Source organism: Sceloporus occidentalis, unplaced genomic scaffold (assembly GCF_023333645.1).
Source record: "Sceloporus occidentalis isolate IW3139 unplaced genomic scaffold, rSceOcc1.0.p SCAF_2, whole genome shotgun sequence".
Lineage (NCBI taxonomy): Eukaryota > Metazoa > Chordata > Lepidosauria > Squamata > Phrynosomatidae > Sceloporus > Sceloporus occidentalis.
In genome coordinates, this window is record NW_028316982.1 from 198740285 (window position 1) to 198758640 (window position 18356).

Genomic DNA, 18356 nt, shown 5'->3' on the forward strand with positions numbered 1-18356 from the left:
ATGTATATATATATATATATATATATATTACCCTAAAATAATAATAATAATAATAATAATAATAATAAATATTCCTAGGCTGCTGGGCAGCCTATCTATCTATCTATCTATTCTTGTGTATATATATATATATATATATAAAACCCTAAAATAATAATAATAATAATAATAATAATAAATATTCCTAGGCTGCTGGGCAGCCTATCTATCTATCTATCTATCTATTCTTGTGTGTGTGTGTGTGTGTGTGTGTATATATATATATATATTACCCTAAAATAATAATAATAATAATAACAACAGTAAGAATAGTAATACATGTTGCTAGACTAGATATCCTGGCATAGATACCCTGCCTAGCCGTTAAAGGCAGCCTAGCACCGAAAGGCTCCTTGCCAGGAGAGAGAAGAGGGAGCCCCCTGCTGCCCTGAGCATCCCCAGCTGCCAGGCCCTTTGATAAGGACCTGGACTACATCTCCCAGAAGCCTCAGCCACGTCGGCCAATAGCCTGGGCTCCTGGGGGCTGGAGTCCAGAGTTCCCTCAAAGCAGGGCACAGTTTCGGGGACCGCTGCCGAAGGCGGGGAGGGACCAATGGCGACGCGAGGGTTTCCAAGCGCGGTTGCCATAGCGACCGCCCCTGAGATAACAATGCAGCAGGAGATGGACGCCGTTTCCATGGCGACGGGCAGGGCCTAGTGGAGCCATGTCGGACCTGGGCTCCGAGGAGATCGAGGAGGAGGCCGAGAACGACTTGGGGGTCGGTGCTGGGGAGGCAGGGAGGCAGCTGGGGCTGCTTTAAGGCCAGAGGGACTCAGGAGGGTCCAGGCACACTGCAGAAATGATCCGGTTTGAGACCGCTTTCACTGCCTTGGCTCGGTGCTGCTGGGGGATTCTGGGAAGTGTAGTTCCCTATCAGAGAGCTCTCAGGGGCCACGATAGACTACACTTCCCAGGATTCCCTGGCACTGAGCCAGGGCAGTTGAAGCGGTCTCAAACTGGGTTGTTTCTGCAGTGTGTCTTGTTTGTTGTTGTTTTATTACATAATAAATACAAACTTTCCACAAACAATAAATGCATTGTTAAAATGACAATACAGTGCAATAGTACATGAAACCCACAACCTCCCACTAGAATAGAAAACATAAATGCAGTCAAGAGACAGGTGAATAAAAGGCTTCTGAGGGTTCCCACTTCACCCTAACCCTAACCCTAACCCTAACCCTGGTCTTCCATTCTTTAAAAGGTCCAGGAGAAGCCCAGATCAGGTACAGGAGGAGTACTCCCTTCGGACGCAGCTGTGTAATAGAACCCATCCCTATGTCTTTACTTCTCACGTAAACACGGGAATAAAAGACTTCTGAGGGTTCCCACTTCACCCTAACCCTAACCCTAACCCTAACCCTAACCCTGGTCTTCCATTCTTTAAAAGGTCCAGGAGAAGCCCAGATCAGGTACAGGAGGAGTACTCCCTTTGGACGCAGCTGTGCAATAGAACCCATCCCTATGTCTTTACTTCTCACGTAAACACGGGAATAAAAGACTTCTGAGGGTTCCCACTTCACCCTAACCCTAACCCTAACCCTAACCCTAACCCTGGTCTTCCATTCTTTAAAAGGTCCAGGAGAAGCCCAGATCAGGTACAGCAGGAGTACTCCCTTCGGACGCAGCTGTGCAATAGAACCCATCCCTATGTCTTTGCTTCTCACGGAAACACAGGAATAAAAGACTTCTGAGGGTTCCCACTTCTTGATTCATAGGAAACAATATTCTATGGCATATTGACATCTAATGTTATCAAATGCTTTCTCCGCATCTAGAAAAAACATGACACTTTTTTATGAATATTAATTATATTTCCTATATTATCTTTAATTTTTCTACCTGGGAGAAAGCCGTTTTGGTCTGAATGTTTCCAATTAGATAATAGATATTTTTAATCTATTTGCCAAAATTGCTGCTAATAATTTGTAATCTGAATTTAATAAAGCTCTTGGTCTATAATTTTTGAGGTCTAATGTGTCCTTATCTTCTTTTGGTGATAAGATTATATTAGCCTGACTCCATCTTTGGGGTAGTCGTTTGATGCATAGTTTCCACTAAGTAAGGAGGTCTTGAAGCTCCAAATGTTGTATGAAGCTCAGGAGTGAAGCCATCTGGTCCTGGTAGGGTTGCCATAAGTCAGGACCTCCAAACCGGGACAAATGTAGGGCAACATTTTCAAATGTAGGACATGTTGTTTTTTTAAAAATGGAGGACATGCGAAAAAATTGAGGTTTTTAAAAAAAATCTTAATATAAATACATGTTTTTTAGGCATGATCAAAATGGAGGACATTTTGGCATTATTCCTAGACAGATGGCAGAAATGGACCTGCCCTCGGGTTCAACTGTACTTCTCAGAAGTGTGTACTTGGGCAAGGGACTGTGGTTTTTCTTCACTGCGCATGAGTTTGTAAACATCACAGCAAGTTACATTGGCCGTGCCTCAGAGGCTTGTTGATATCAATATCACCATTATCATCATCATCATCACCACTATAATTGGCCAAGAAAGGCAGACTTGTTAGCATTCAAATCGCCATAAATACACAGAAAATGCACTTGCATATATTTAATAATAAAAAATAATAAAAAACAAGGCAGGGGTGTATATATTTAATAATAAAAATTAATGTAATAAAATAAAAAACAAGCAATAATAAAAATTAATGAAATAAAATAAAACAAGCAATAATAAAAATTAATGAAATAAAATAAAGACAAGCAATAATAAAAATTAATAAAATAAAATAAAACAAGCAATAATAAAAATTAATAAAATAAAATAAAGACAAGCAATAATAAAAATTAATGAAATAAAATAAAACAAGCAATAATAAAAATTAATGAAATAAAATAAAAACAAGCAATAATAAAAATTAATGAAATAAAATAAAACAAGCAATAATAAAAATTAATGAAATAAAATAAAGACAAGCAATAATAAAAATTAATAAAATAAAATAAAACAAGCAATAATAAAAATTAATAAAATAAAATAAAGACAAGCAATAATAAAAATTAATGAAATAAAATAAAACAAGCAATAATAAAAATTAATGAAATAAAATAAAAACAAGCAATAATAAAAATTAATGAAATAAAACAAGCAATAATAAAATTAATAAAATAAAACAAGCAATAATAAAAATTAATAAACTAAAACAAGCAATAATAAAAATTAATGAAATAAAAAAGCAATAATAAAAATTAATAAAATAAAATAAAGACAAGCAATAATAAAAATTAATGAAATAAAATAAAACAAGCAATAATAAAAATTAATAAAATAAAATAAGTATTTTATATTTTTAAAAATAATTTAAAAACCCCAAAAAACCAAGGCAGACCTAATGGCCACTGACTCAGCTTTCCTCCAACTCCTCCTCCTCCTCCTCCTCTGCCCCAATTCTGCCCTTCAAAGCACCCTTCCTCCTCCTCCTTCTCCTCCTCCTCAAGGCTATGGAATCCTGGGAACTGTAGCTCTGTGGACCATTCGGCCTCCTTTTGTCAAGAGAGCTCTGGTGCCACAAGAAACTACAATTCCCAGAATCCCATAGCACTGAGCCATGGATGTTTAAGGTGGGGGGGTCAAACTATTTCTGCAGCCTTTTGCAACCCCAAAGCCTTCTATTATTTACCAGCAACTTGCAAGGCAAAATCTCTTCCTTCCAAGCCATTGAAAACCAACCCAAGTGGAGGGCTGATTGCTTCTTTCCCATTGGTCAGCTTTGGGAGAAATTTGCATATTACAAGTAAAGGTGTTTAGGGCCTCAAAAACGACCCTGTGATAAAGAATTACAAGAATACTGAGTGGTAGACATTTAAAAGATGAGGCATTTAGACTCCCAGTGAAACAGGAACGATTGATGGCCTTTTTTCCCCTCACTGTAACCTGGAAAGTAATGCCTTTTGCAAGACATATATACCAAGTGGGCTGGCAATAGCTCTGAGTGGCAGGTGTCCTGAAGACCTGCTCTCTAGGCTGAGCCAGGCAGGGAGGGTGGGACACAGGCATGGGGAGGGGTGGAGCTGCCTCCAGGGCCTCGCTGGGGGGGGGGAGTCCTGGGGGCGGGGCCAAACCGGGGCGGGACCGTGTGGCCCCGCCCCAAACCGGGAAAGTCCCGCCCCCAGGCGGGATATGGCAACCCTAGGTCCTGGCGATTTGCCCAGTTTGCTTCTCCTAATAGCCTGCGCCAGTTCCTCTGCTGAGACAGGTTTATTTAACAGCTTCCTCTGTTCTTTCTTGCACTTCTGTCTGCTCTAAGTATTTTTCAATATTTATTTTGGTATTTACTTTCTTTAAATAGTTCAAGTAGTATTTATGAAAGGCTTTTTTAATTCCCTCTTTATCAGTTATGCTCTTTCCTCCTTCTTTTATTTTCAGCGCTATTCTTTTAGCTCTTTCTTTTTTCAGAGAGTATGCTAGTACTTTCCCTATTTATTTGCTGCCTCATAATAAAATTCACTTTTTTGTTTATTCCCTCCATTATTGCACCTCTGAGACTAAATGCATCTGAGGAAGCAGACTTCAGGAAAGCTCATGCTGCCAACTTCTTTCTTTCAAATAATAATAATAATAATAATAATGATAGAATTCAAAGACATATTTTGGAGCACCTAGATGCATCTGAGGAAGTCCTGCAAGAGGCAGCGGTGGAGGATGACCAGGGTTCGATCCCTTACTTGGGTGTAAAAAAGAGCCCCACTGGGCAAGTCACACTCTCTCAGCCTCAGAGGATGGCAAGGGTGAACCCCTCTGAACAATCCTCCCAAGGAAACCCTTTGGGCAAGTCACACTCTCTCAGCCTCAGAGGATGGCAAGGGTGAACCCTCTCTGAACAATCCTCCCAAGGAAACCCTTTGGGCAAGTCACACTCTCTCAGCCTCAGAGGATGGCAAGGGTGAACCCCTCTGAACAACCCTCCCAAGGAAACCCTTTGGGCAAGTCACACTCTCTCAGCCTCAGAGGATGGCAAGGGTGAACCCTCTCTGAACAATCCTCCCAGGGAAACCCTTTGGGCAAGTCCCACTCTCTCAGCCTCAGAGGATGGCAAGGATGAACCCCTCTGAACAATCCTCCCAAGGAAACCCTTTGGGCAAGTCACACTCTCTCAGCCTCAGAGGATGGCAAGGGTGAACCCCTCTGAACAATCCTCCCAAAGAAACCCTTTGGGCAAGTCACACTCTGTCAGCCTCAGAGGATGGCAAGGGTGAACCCCTCTGAACAACCCTCCCAAGGAAACCCTTTGGGCAAGTCACACTCTCTCAGCCTCAGAGGATGGCAAGGGTGAACCCCTCTGAACAACCCTCCCAAGGAAACCCTTTGGGCAAGTCACACTCTCTCAGCCTCAGAGGATGGCAAGGGTGAACCCTCTCTGAACAATCCTCACCAGGAAACCCTTTGGGCAAGTCACACTCTCTCAGCCTCAGAGGATAGCAAGGGTGAACCCTCTCTGAACAATCCTCACCAGGAAACCCTTTGGGCAAGTCACACTCTGTCAGCCTCAGAGGATGGCAAGGGTGAACCCCTCTGAACAATCCTCCCAAGGAAACCCTTTGGGCAAGCCACACTCTCTCAGCCTCAGAGGATGGCAAGGGTGAACCCCTCTGAACAACCCTCCCAAGGAAACCCTTTGGGCAAGTCACACTCTCTCAGCCTCACAGGATGGCAAGGATGAACCCCTCTGAACAATCCTCACCAGGAAACCCTTTGGGCAAGTCACACTCTCTTGTCCTCAGAGGATGGCAAGGATGAACCCCTCTGAACAATCCTCACCAGGAAACCCTTTGGGCAAGTCACACTCTCTCAGCCTCAGAGGATGGCAAGGGTGAACCCCTCTGAACAATCCTCACCAGGAAACCCCTTGGGCAAGTCACACTCTCTCAGCCTCAGAGGATGGCAAGGGTGAACCCCTCTGAACAATCCTCACCAGGAAACCCCTTGGGCAAGTCACACTCTCTCAGCCTCAGAGGATGGCAAGGGTGAACCCTTCTGAACAATCCTCCCAAGGAAACCCTTTGGGCAAGTCACACTCTCTCAGCCTCAGAGGATGGCAAGGGTGAACCCTCTCTGAACAATCCTCACCAGGAATCCCTTTGGGCAAGTCACATTCTCTCAGCCTCAGAGGATGGCAAAATCAAACCCTCTCTGACTAGGATTGCCATAAGTCTGGAAATGACTTGAGCGCAGACTAGAGATGTGAAGGCCCACGAAAAGAACTAGGAAAAAGACTATTTTTTTGTTTTCCTGAATCATGATAAAATAAAATATTCCATAATTGATTTTCTACCTTTTCAGCCCCCCCTTTTTACAATTCCCCCCCAGATTTTTGCCCTATAGTTGACCCACACAGATGCACACATCACTACCACCACCAACATAGAAGCTGTGTGTGTATGTTTTTTTTTTGTGTGTGTGTATGTAGAGTGTATGTGTATATATATGTATGTATGTGTGTCTGTATGTGTATGTGAGTGTGTGTCAGTGTGTGTGTGTGTGTATGTGTGTATATGTGTGTGTGTGTGTGAGAGAGAGAGAGAGAGGCAGGGAGGGAGGGAGGGAGGGATAGAGAGCGCTTGCTGGCCAGGCTGCTCTGCAGGGAAGGAGAGGGAAGGAGAGAGAGAGCTGCAATGGAGTGATGATCGCTCCCCAGCCCCGGTTGCCCTGAAAGTGGAAAGGGCCACCGGAAGCAAATGGGGCAAAATTCCAGCAGGGCATCATGGGAAATTTGCAGTCCGGGGTCTTGCAATGGTGTTCCAGAGCACAAGCAAACTGGCATTCCACACCAGACTAATCTGCAGTGAGTTCGAACCCAGCCTCAATGCGAATCCTGTCAATCCACTTATTTAGCGAACTCGCCAAAATGAGGAGCCAGGAAGGATTCAGTTCGGAAGCCCCACAGAAGCCCCACGGAAGGGGCTCCCATTGAAAGCAACCAGGTATGAAAATACATGAACGCTCTAATGTGAATTTGCATCACTCAGTTCGCATTCACCCTAATTCTGAGCTCAAAAACCCCAGTGTGATAAGGTCCTAATAGAGAAAAAGGTAAATTCCTTTGCCTCTCCATACATCTTGCATTGTAAGCAAATCCATCATCTCAAAAAATTCTCGTGGAAGTTTACCTTGGTTCTTTTTCATTACTTTATTCGAGTGTCTGTCTAGTTTCGTATCTACGACCCCATTGCAATCTCCTACCATAATATATGAGTCATATTCCCAATCAATTAATTTCTCACTTATTTTTAAATAAAATTTGCCTTTATTTGAGTGAGGGCCATATACACCTATCACTAATATCTTTTGAAAGTGGAACTTTAATTCTACCGCTAAAAAAATGTCATTACATATTTCCTTTGCCTCATAATTATTGTTCATGTACATTACCACCCCTTTTTTCTTAACCTTGGTTGCTGAAACAAATTCTTGACCTAACTTAATACATCGTAGATATTTCCTGTCTTTCTCTTTAATTCTGATCTCTTGTAGGCTGTAGATATCTAATTTCAACTTCTGTAAATAGTGAAATATTTTCTTTCTTTCTTTCTTTTTTCTTTTTGTAATAGTTGATATTTGATCATCATTATAGTCCCTGTTCTAAGTACATCTAGCGACTGTTTTGTTTTCCACTATGTTTGCATATTTGATTGGTGTTATTATTTTATGCTCACCTATATTTGTATTATATTGTGAGCAGCCTCTAAGGCCCCATTCCCACTGGCCCAGTTAACGTGGGTGGAACTGGGTAGATCCGGATGCCCCTCCCCAAATCTCTCCGTTCGCAAGTGCCCACTACGATTTAGGGCTCTGGAGAATTTTCCTCTGGAATGGTTGACACTTCTGACATAGCCCTCATGTCCTCTAGAATGGAACAGTCACTTTGGGGCCATTCACATTACAATTTACCCCACTTCAGAAATCGATTCTTGCACGTGAAGTTCATATTCACCCCGAATCCCCCACAAGCGAATCAGAGGCTTGCACACCCGTTCCGTGGCAAATGCCCCTTAGAGCAGGTTAAAAGAAATCGGCACAAATAGCGTTTCTTTTGAGAAACCCCGGGTTCTGTGGAATATGAACTTGCACCCAATCATGACCGGGGCAAATTGAGGGAGGGATTTAGGTCAGAGGGTGGGCAAAGGGCAGGGCATTCCCTCCCATCATCAGAAGGGAGGGGGGGAGGAGGAGGAGGAGGAGGAGGAGGAGGAGGAGGAGGAAAGAGCAGAAAAAAGGGGAACCTGGATGCAAAGGGGTGACTTTTGGGCTGCAGAGAGCTGTCAGAGAGAGGTGGGGGGTGGAGAAAGTGATGAAGGAGGAGGAGGAAGAGGAGGAGGAGGATGAAGGAGTTAGGGGAAAGAGTCAATGGGCATCCCTGAGGAAGGAGAGGGTCTGAAGGAAGGAGGAGGAGGAGGAGGATTTCCAGAGGGAATTGGGTTGCGGGGCTACGCTGGGGCATCTAGGGAAATCCAGCTGCACCAGAAGCAGCCTCTTCTATTTCTGATAATTTCCCTTTGATGTGTATTTTTTTAAAATTAGTTTTGGCAAAAAATGTGCATGTTCTTGGCAATAGATAGATATATAGATATATAGATAGATAGTGAGCAGGAGCAAGGGTCATTTCAGGGCGGGGGGGGGGCAGAGCAAGACAAGCCTCTCCTATCCATCAGGGACCTTTTCCCTTTGATGTGTATTCTTTTACATGTATTTTTCTCTGTCTATTCTATGCGCATAGTCTTTCCTTTGGAATGACAGCTGGATTGCGAATGAATGTTACAAACCGAATGTAATGTTGCAACTTGGCAAATTGATACAGCTTTTGCTAGGGCAGGCTATTATTTCCTTTGGAATGACTGCTGGATGAATGTTACCAATTGAATGTAATGCTTCTCTTTCCAATTATGTAAATTGACAAATTGATACAGCTTTTGCTAGGAATTCAGGGGTAGCCTAGGGAGAGCCAAAAAAAGCATCCTTTTCTGGCATTCCGAGGTGAGGAATTAATATTATTGATATTATTATTATTATGATTACCTGTGTATGAGGCATTCTGGGGTGGCAAGGAATGGGGGATACTGGATGCATTAACTTGCATTTTGGGGTTGAAAATGGGGCCAGGGGGAGATCATAACCTGCACCCCCCCCCCACACACAAAGAGGTTTATTTGACAAAAAGTGCGCACTTTGGGGCATTTTGTGCCTGGCTCTTTAAAAAAAAGGAGGGGGGAGGACACTTCCGATGCCCCTGCAAACTGTCACCTATGACGATTGCTTGATTGACAGCAGGCGCCCTCAAGTTAAACCCGATAAGGCATTTGGTTTAAAATGCCCCTCATCGTAGTGGGCACTTGCTAACGGAGAGATTCGGGGGCGAGGCATCCGGTTCTACCCAGTTCCACCCACGTTAACTGGGCCAGTGGGAATGGGGCCTTTGAGATATAACACAATTGTACCCAAGCCTCCTCCCTCACTGAGTAAAGGCTGGTTTATTGGTTCACACCTAAGCAGAGGACAAAGAAGCAGTTGGGTAGTAAAGTGAAAGTAGTAAAACTCAGGAGAAGTGCAGCTCAACACAAATGGATAAATTTGAATTGTGAAGCTAACAGTAAAGTACTAGACAAATTTATTTGGAACTAAGGCTGGTGGCATTCAGAGTGGTTACTGCCAGGTAAATATATGCAGAATTATAGCCTTAATTTAAACCAGTGGGCAAAATCCCAAAGTTACCAGTTTTCGGGTAGTGCAGTTGGTTGCAATGTAGACAAGATAGCAACTTTCATTACAACCATCACCACAATATTGGATAAATCTCTGTGATAAATTTTGAAAACAAACTTAAAGTTATTGTTTAAATTGCCTTGGTTTCAGTAGTTCCAACCTGGCAATGTCAGGGAGAAAGTTTTGCTGCTTCTCCATCTGTTTTATGTGAAAGTACTTTTCGTCTCTTCGTAGGCATGGACAGTGAACATATCTCTATGCACTAACTGGCTCTAAATACGTCGGCACTTGGGCAAATGGACAGCAAGAAGGATCTGCTGAACTTATTCACCTTAACCATAGATACCAGGCGAAGTTTGTGAATAGAAATGTACGTATGTTAGAAATGGTATCCAACTGAGAACATCTTTCATTCTATATGTCCTTCACTGAGCATACAGAGTCCAGTAGTCACTTCAACATAGTTTATGGACATACTCTCCACCTCTCCCTTAAGTGGCAGTGTGTGTCTGCATAGGCCACTTTCCTCAACACTTTCCCACACAGAAGCAATTTGGGCGTTAGTGCATTGAGCACGAAGGTGTAAAGAAGGCTCTCCATTCAGGTAAACACTGGCCTGGCTATATACTAGGATTGCGCGGGGGTGGAGTGACCGTACGCCCCGCAATCCTAGTACGTGGCGGCGGTGTAATCATCTACATGCAGGCCGGCATGATGACATCATGAACATACCACATCCAAATGGCGCGGCGCATTCATGACATCTCCATGCTGCCCCAGGAGCTTCTTTTGGGCACACACATCATTCTGACAGCAACCAAATGGATGTGGGGAAAATGCCGGGGTGAAAGGGGCCAGGCGGCCCCTTTCTCCCCTGGCTCTGGCTCCTGGGTGTCCAGGGGCATGAAGCCCCAAGGACACCCCTTTTCGGTGCCACGGGGAAGCAGCATTTTGCCGCTTTTCCATGGTCCGGAAAAACTCTGGATTGGGGCCTCAGGGCTGCCAGTGAGGCTGACCTGCCCCCAACCTGGAGCTAAAAGGGGTGCCACTGATCTGCCCCTTTGGGGCAGTCTGTACTGCACCAGTGTTACAGTGCTGCCATATAGGAACCCAAGCTTATTAGATTTTCTACTCAGAGAGCTATGTAGTCATGTTCAGCCAAAGGTTTAACTTAGATCTGAGTGTTTGGGGGCCTTGGAGGTGGGAGGGGGCTGTAACAAGCAGGGTATAGCTTAAATAAGAATAGCCACTGTCAGGTCAGTAAGTATTTCACTCGAGTGAAATACTCTAAATTTCTTCAAGTTGTACTTTCTGGTAGCAGATTTCTACTCATTTAATTTTGTGCTCTTTTTTTTGGGAGGGGGAGCTTATAGATTTACCTTTTTTCCTATGTAGAATCCAGAAAAATATGGATGGGAAATACCAAAGTATGAAGTAATTTGGGGGTACATTGTTTTAAGATTTGATACTCTCAGAATAATGCTCATGTTTGTTCCTCTTCTCAAATAGCCAATGGATCCTGGGAAGTATATATTTGATATTGGATGTGAACAACATGGTGAATACATTCATGAGGTAATTATTATAGTTTAAATAATACTAATGGCTGGAAAGTGTTTTATCTATTATCTTCACCTTATTTATCCTTATCCTGTAAGACTTATTTATCTTTATCCTTATTTATCCTTATCCTGTAAGACTGAAAGAGTAAATATGTAAAGTAAACCTATAAAGCAAGATTGAAACTGCAGATTTTTAAAGAAAAATTCTTTATACAGTCAAGAAATATACTTTAGACTAAAGCACAAAATTGATAATACTAATTCCTAGTAGCAATACTAATTCAGTTTCTTTCATTTGGTCTGTGCTCACAAGATAAGAGATAAGTAAGTATCCAATATCTGACCTCGAATTCCTACATAGATTAGGAGCTGCACACAGTATCCCACATCCCCTTCCAGTTTTGCCATATACTCATAACATCCTAGTGGTTACATTAAATGTATATAAAGATATAGGTAGTACACAAGTGCTGGAAACAAAAAGGCATCAACACTTATATAGTGTAATTAGTAAGAGAGGGTACTCTAGGGAGCATGCCTGCCATTTTGTTTCACCTCTCTCTTTGAACTATGTACTCAAGCCGTTTTGCTTCTTTCCTACCTTCAGAGGTCACTTCTCTCTTCTCCCAAAAGTTATTTAACCCTTTGTTTCCCTTTGTCTGGGATGGAGGTGACCATGAGGCTCCTGCCTCATGATGTACACTAGTCAACTTCCACACATAAGAGCCAGCCTTAGGGGCTCCTCTGTTGAAGTTTGGGTAATCTTATCTCCTTTATTATCATAAGCCAGATTTCTTGGAAAATAATTGTTTTTCTTTTTTTAATCTTACAAGAGCGTCTTGAGTATTTTCTCTTATTTCTATCACAAGCTCATATTGCGCTGACTTTGCTGCACTCTGCTTGCTATAGATACCAAATATTACTACAGTAAGCTCCTCTAATAATAAAACAACAGGGGTGGCCTTTTTCAAAGTGCAACGTCTTTCAGTCCTGTGCACTGAACGGAGTGCCACCTTATTCTCTTTGTGGAGAAAGGCTCAGGTTTGTCTTTACAAGAAAGGTAATGCTCTGCATGCTAAAAAAACAACCGCACAACAAACTGAGAACACACAGCTTTTGTATTCTGAACTTTACTGTTTGTTTCCTATAACGTTCTGCTCCCATGGACAGACAGTCTGAAGTAATCTCAAGATAAATGGATATCAAAAGAATGACACAATCAAAGTTAAGAAGTTCCTGGTCCCATGGAATGTAGTTAAAAGCAAGGGGATCTTGTAGCATTTTTGAGACAGAGACCCAAAATACATGGGCCAAAAGAAGTGGCTTCTAGCCATGATGGAGGTGTGCCATTTATACAATGCACATTTCCAACATGGCTGGAAGCTGAGTCAAGGCCAGGCTCCAGTTCTTTAGACCTGAGGAAAAAGGAGCCAGATGGTGTGTCTTGGGTCCAGTGGCAGTGTCCTCCTTTTGGAGTGGGCTGTGCAGTTGCCATGGACTTGATCTGCCTGTGGCTGGAGTAGCCTGGGGCCATGCTTTCCTGGTTGTCTGCTTCACCCTTGAGAGAAAGAAATGGATAATATAAGCTTTCATAGACTGCTCATCCTCTAATGTGATATATGCCACCCTCTGTCAACAATGTTCATCTCTCTACATTGGGCAAAGCAGTCCTTGAACAAAACCACAACAACAGCAAGTCAAAAACAAACACCTACAAAGAAATATTGGCAAGAGAAATGGCAGAATAGAATAGATCCACAAAGACCAGACCATCAACATTGGGTTGAACAGAGACATTGTTTTCCTGGCAAACTTCACATCTTATAACAGTAATTAATATTCCAGCCTGATGGGGGCTCTCTTGGCCAGTTTATCACACATCTTTCTGATTCTAGCCTGAATCACAGTACATTCCAATACCTCCCGCCACCATCTACCATCATGCATATGGTTGTCTACTCACCTTGGCTTTAGCCACCATCTTTTCCCTCATCTTTGTCCCCCAATGACTCAACTGAACTTGTCTCATCATCATACCCACAACTTATGCATTTATTTTGCTGTTCACACACAACCTGCTCATTCATAAGTATAAATGTCTGCCCCTAGACATTTCACTCTATGCATCTGATGAAGCACACTTAGGGCCTGGACAGATGGGCAGACTTGGGTTGCACGGGGGCTGAGCGTTTACATGCTCAGAAACTGTACCACATGCCCTGGGTGCCATCTTGGCATGTGCCCGTACAGACAGTGCACGCCATGATGACATTGCTCATGCACAGTGCCTAAATGGCACTGCACATTAGGGGCATCATAAGGGCACGTCACGCCCCTTATGGCTCCCCTGTAGCATTGGGAAAAGAAGCTTCTTTTTGGGGCTTCTTTTTCCAGGGGTTGGGTGCATGGCGTGTGGCTGCCATGTCTCCAACCAGCCCGTTAGCGGCATTGAGTTTGTACAGCCCCTTAGTCTATGAAAGTTTGTGCTACCAATTTCTTTCTCTCAGTCTCAAAGATGCTACAAGATCCTTTTGCATACTGATCCAGGCTAACAAGACTGTGTCTTATAGTATAGAAAATGATTCATACTTGGGGACACATTATTCAGTTTTCAAAGTCTAATCTATACCCAGAATTAAAAACAGTCTGAGATCCTGATTCCATCCAGGGAAAGTAATAATTTCTCATGGGGTCACTTTTGACATGAATCTGTGAGTGGAAAATGGTAAAATAAGACCAGGATGCTAACATTTAATAACAAAGCTTCTCAGAACATCTTTCATACATCTTTTACACAGTTGTGCTGCAAGTCAACTGCTGGTTGGAGGCTCAATTCACAATAGTGTCCCAGTTCCAATAATTTAGGAAGTTACGTTAAAAAAGAATAAATATAATGACATAGTAACGCCATCGATAATTGATAAGAGTAGGAGGATGCTCTGGGATCCAGTTTCCAATGGGTTTGATTCTTCTTCAAAGTAACAGTAGTGTACTTTGTTTTTTGTGGGTTTTTCAGGCTATGTGGCCATGTTCTACAAGAGTTTATTCCTGACGTTTCGCCAGCAATGTGGGAGTAGTGTACTTCATTTGTTCCCATTCATTTCAGTAGAGATGTACAGCAGAGGCTCACAGTGGATTCATCCTAACATCAGTAGTAGCTCAGGACTGAGTAAATGACTATCTAAGCTAGCCGTGCATTTATTACAACGTTTCAGCATCCAAGATGAGAACCTTCTTCTTTATGTTTGTCTTGTGATGTTTGGATTCTTACCATGCAAATGTGCTGAAATTGTTCAATTCATGATTTGCTCTAAATATCCTGCCATGGACAGTACTGCAAAAGAGGTAGCAAAGAATTCTTTTTTGCTCAGAGCTATAAGCAACAATCATCCATTGATCAGAATATTCTTTTATGAAGTAGCTGTACTCTTTGGGGACTCATGTATCACAAGCTTCCATTTCTTCCAGGGATGCAATTTCCATTTTTAACAAATGCATTTTTCCCCAACAAATTCTTGTTTTAAAGTTCTTTTTCAAAACTTTTGTATAGTGGAATTAGAGTTCACTTTGGTTCCTTTTCATTACATTCTTAGCTTACACAAACCAAAAGCAAGAGAAGTAGTAGCAAAGAACTGCCTTCTGTTCAGAACTATGAGAAGCAACCTGTCATTGAAGCCTTTATCTACACAGAACCTAATACTACAGAGGTGCCCTCTGGCTTTGAAATGGAGTGGTTTTGCATGGTTTGCTTGCATGTGACATATGCTCAAAATGAATTTGGGAGAAACAACAGTTACTTTGGAGTATTTCTTAATATTATCTAACTCTCCTTTAGAAGAAGGTTGCTCTTTGGTTGAAGAATGTGATATACACATTTAGAGTCTGGGAGCAGCCACTTAAAAAGCCCTGTCTCAGATTTCTGCCAAACTCATCAGATGTTGTAGGACAGAGGAAATGGACTCTATAAGATTTTAGCACCCAAGCAAGCTATGTGAGGGAAGGCAGCCTTTCAAGAAGCCAGGCCCCAAGCAGTTTAGGGCTTTCCCTCTTCTAACAAGTACTTTAAACTGTGGCTAGAAATGGACTAGCAGCCCATGTATCTACTGTAACATAGTAGCCACATGCTTACTCTTACTAGTGCTAGTCAGCATCCTGGGTGCAGCATTCTGAACCACTTTGAGTTTCCAAATAGTCCAAAAAGGCAGCCTCATATTGTGCATATTGCAGTAATGCAAACAAGGTGTAACTAGGTTTAGAATGGTTTAGGATTGGGAAAGCACTTGGGTTATGGGGTATGCTTATGCATGTAAATTTCACTGAAACAGAAAGCAATTATCACAAATAGGCTTGCGCATTTCCTTTTTTCAATCCCTGTCATTATGGGTATATCTCATTAGGAAAAGCCAGAAGAAGAAGAGGAAGAGGAAACTTTGGTCCCAGCGGTTCCCAAGTGGAAAGCGACCAAGATTACTGAGCTAACACTCTGGGCACCTGAAGAACCACCTCCTCCACAAGTAGCTCCTGCAGCAACTGATGAGATACCAGCAGTGGTGGAACCAACACCTGAGGAACCATCAGCAGGTTTGATTTATTATTATTATTATTATTATTATTATTATTATTATTATTATTGTGGGAGCAGACTATCAAGCACAGAGGTAATGCTATTTATATTCATTTCAGCAGGCCTCATGAATTTAATAGACCAAAGTTTTGTAATGTGTTAGCATAGTAAGAATACACTTTTAAAATGTTACACTAGATAGACAAAGGCTATAAGCACATGATGTGATACACTTAGTTACAACTTTCTATATATATATATATATGGGAGAGTGCCAGGAAATGCTAGCACCTTATTTGACTTCAAAAGAGGAAACTTTTTCCTCTTTTGTAAAGTGAAGGAATTACTAGAAAGGAGAATGAACTGAAAGGACAATGATGGTTGGAGGATACTCAAAACCACATTAATAGAAACTTAGCTAGAATGCATATGAAGGAAGGATATTCAGAGACCAAGAAGTCCTCAACAGGGATAATGATCAGCATTAGAAGAAAAAGGTCTTCTTTTAGAAAATGGAAGTTTTGCCCTAAGGAAGCAAACCTATGAGTAATCATAGTGCTTTAAAGAGATATATAAGAATAGGAAAGGAAGCTGATGGTGTTGAAGTTGGGGACAGCATTTTACCTCACTGAACTGTTAACTGAAAGATACTTCTTGAATGTTTGCAGGCCAGTGATACTTTTTAAAATATATATATTTTTACATTTGTAAAACTTACATTGAAAAAACTATTTACAGAATTCTGAATGAATATGAGTCAAACAATAATACTAACATAAAATATTGACATGGTATATCATCAAATTACAGACTTATGAAATTTAAACTTCCCATAGATTCTCATTAGATGGAAACGATCGAAGTTTAACCATTGAACCTCTCTAGGTCATTTGACTTATACTAGCTACTTTCCTGAAAAAAGAGAGAAAGTTAATAGAGGCCCGGGACAGACCACTGAGAAATGGCACCCAGCCTGCGCCCGTTTTTGCTCCGCAGTGACTGCGCAGCCCCCAAATGGCGCACCATCACTGTGGAACAAAAAGAAACCGGTATTTCTGGGTTCTTTCTCTGGCGCCGCACTGACGTTGCGAGTGCGCCATTGGTGCACTCATGATGTAAGCAACGCGTGGCATTGTGTGGATGCTGCATGGCGCTTACATCACAATGGTGGCGCCTGTGTACACAGGACACCGCCATTGTAACAGCGCCAGTATGTACTAGGGTTAGGGACCATGCGGTTGCCACGTGGTCCCTAACCCTAGTATTAGCCCTAATACGCTGCTTATTGGCGGTATTTACCGGGCCAAAGTTAACTATTTCTAAAATGAGTATGTGATTTCTTGTTGATTTCTTTGTATGATATATTTTCCATCTCGATACATTCTTTAGCTCTTTCATTCATTTAGACGGTTCCTCAATACACCATTGCCCATGGAGGCTGTGTTTTCACAACTGTTGTAATGTGTGGGGCTAGAGCAGAGTGGAAAATTTCCAGGTCTCAGTTTCTGTTTTCTGGAAGAGCTTTGGAATAGTAAGGCAATGGGAATGCTCTCATTCCTTCTGCAGTCTTCTTGTTTCAGGGGAAGCCTTGGCCTCATTGCTTCGGAGGCAATAACTGAAAGACTTTTTTAAAAGTTTCAAAATAAATACATTTTATTTATTTTTTCTCCACAGGGACAGTTGTTGCAGAAGAAAAGGAGGAAGAAACAAAGGAAGCTGAGCCTCAGGAGTAAAGGAAAGAAAGGTCAATGATTACATACAAAGCCACAAGGGCCAATCTAGCCAATGTTATGCACTTGTTACTTCCGTTAATTTTACATGAGGATTTCAGCACATGCTTAATTCTTTCCCTGAAATCCATGGGATGTAAAAGTGCTTCATTATCATAGGGTCACGTCCATACTATGAAAGATATGTTTTGAAACATAGTTTTCATAGGGTCATGTCCATACTTTCTTCTTTCCTCATGCATATTATTGGCTCCATTTTGTCATATTACAAGAGACAGCCTCAGCCTCATTGTCAGAGGCAAGAGGTGAAGGTTCCCCCTGCTCCATCCTCATTCACTCTTTCCCCTTCTTGTCCTCCTCCCACCATATGTGTCTTCCTTTAAAATTGAAATGTTTGTCAAGCTATTTTTAATAAAGTTTTTTTTGTGTGTGTGTGTGACTACCAGTCTGTCTGTATCTTGAAAATTAGTGATTTTCAAGACCCCACCCCACTCCCATTTGTTTGTGGAATATGTTAGTCTTCAGAAAGTCCATCACAAAAACTGAATTTCACACATTTATGTGAGTTTTGAGGTCTTAGATTTTTTTAAAAAACAAATATGAATGATTCACAAGAAATAGCATCAGTGTTCTGCCAAACTGAGTGGTGAAATAGAATAGCAGGCATTCAGGTTACTTGCACAGTGGAAGGAAATACCAGCTTCTTAGCTCATTTATATATCTGAAGGGATAGGTATCTCTCT

At 42.0% G+C, this 18356-nt stretch overlaps 1 pseudogene across 1 annotated transcript; it reads left to right on the forward strand.

The window, feature by feature from the left end:
* The first annotated feature begins 534 nt into the window (after positions 1–534).
* LOC149319548 (radial spoke head 1 homolog) lies at positions 535–18056 on the forward strand (annotated as a pseudogene). Its single transcript, XR_016279920.1, has 6 exons — positions 535–758; positions 1617–1672; positions 9992–10127; positions 11267–11332; positions 15717–15900; positions 17558–18056. The product of XR_016279920.1 is annotated as a radial spoke head 1 homolog (transcript).
* The last annotated feature ends 300 nt before the right edge of the window (positions 18057–18356 follow it).